The sequence below is a fragment of the Propithecus coquereli genome, unplaced genomic scaffold, assembly GCF_000956105.1.
Source record: "Propithecus coquereli isolate 6110/MARCELLA unplaced genomic scaffold, Pcoq_1.0 Scaffold11, whole genome shotgun sequence".
Classification (NCBI taxonomy): Eukaryota; Metazoa; Chordata; class Mammalia; order Primates; family Indriidae; genus Propithecus; species Propithecus coquereli.
In genome coordinates, this window is record NW_012134969.1 from 12,163,951 (window position 1) to 12,165,362 (window position 1,412).

At 30.9% G+C, this 1,412-nt stretch overlaps 1 protein-coding gene across 1 annotated transcript in view; it reads right to left on the reverse strand.

Annotated features, from left to right (window-relative positions):
- RB1 (retinoblastoma 1) overlaps positions 1-1,412 on the reverse strand; it is a 182,538-nt gene that overhangs the window by 114,939 nt on the left and 66,187 nt on the right. The window lies entirely within an intron of this gene.

Sequence of the window (1,412 nt, forward strand, 5' to 3'; positions counted from 1 at the left end):
TTTAAAACAAAAAGAACTCTACAAGAATTCAGGAAGTAAACGAGGAGGGGAAATTAAGGTGGCCTAAGATTGCTTTACTTTTCTTTTTTAGGCTAGTCAAGTGAAGCAATGGGAGTGGAGAAGGAACAAAGAAATCTGTAACTGGTTGGGATCAATTAGGTGTAAACCCCACTACACTCAGGCCAGCCGAGCCTCAGATTTCTCAACAGCAATGTTTGATGCCAGAAAATATTGTCCTAAGGGACAAAACACGACCCAAGAATAGGATACAGGGTCAAGTTGTCCTTCAAGTATAAAGGCTATAGACATGATTCATAAACATGCCAAAGGGAACACAACCCCAGAAAGCCTATCTTAACAACTTCTTGATGGTAAAATGCAGCCAGCTAAGAGAAGAAACAAAATTAAAAACTCAGAAATGAAGAACCTATGATATAGGAGTTATAATAAGCTTAGAATCCATTTAAATACAGAACTGAGACTAAACAAGTATAATAATTATAATTACAGAACAGAATGTAAATATTATAATGTTTGATAATGTGATAATAATAAAATGAACCAATCAGAAAATGGGGAGAAGGGAGGTGACAGGAAGAATAAGGATACTAACTACCTTCTTCAAAACAGATTAATGTATGCTGTTTTTAAATCAAAACACAAAGTTAAATAAAGATTCTAACCTCTTCATTTTCTCATGCTTTTTCATAATCTTAAGGAAATATTTTTAAAAATGATACAACTTAAAGGGACAAAACACTTATCTAAATTTAACCAATTTCCTTCCATTTCTCTTACTTTTTTTCCTCTGTAAAACTTGAATAAAATTAATTTTTTTATTTTAAAGGTAACACTATAGTATGATCCTATTTTTAGAAAATTATATCTGTTTGTGAATGCACTCATCTACCCATCTTTTTTATCAAAATGTATATATAAAGATATATCTGGAATGACAATCACATAATTTTAATGATAATTATTCTTGGGTTTGGGTAATTTTTTGTGCTTTGCTGTATAGTTTGAATTATTTATCATGAATAAATATCATTTTTATAAAAATAGTAACTTCATTATTCTCAAAAAAAAAAGGAAGGAAGGAAAGATGGAATATTAGTAATAGAAATGAAATGAAACATTTCCAAGGTTGTTTCCAATACCAGAATTACAAGAACTTGCTAACAGTTAAGCCACGCAGAGAATGGGGCGGGTGGGGTGGGCATTAAATGTGGGACAGGGGTGTGAATAAAAATTTGGGGATTTAGTTCAAAAGAATGTCAATTTAACTATTACATTTGAAACATTATCATGAAATAAGCATAATGAATTTACCTTTAGCTAATAAAAATGTGATCCAAGAAACTTTCAGCACCAACATAGAATTTATTTCAGTAGATATCCTAGTAAACAAA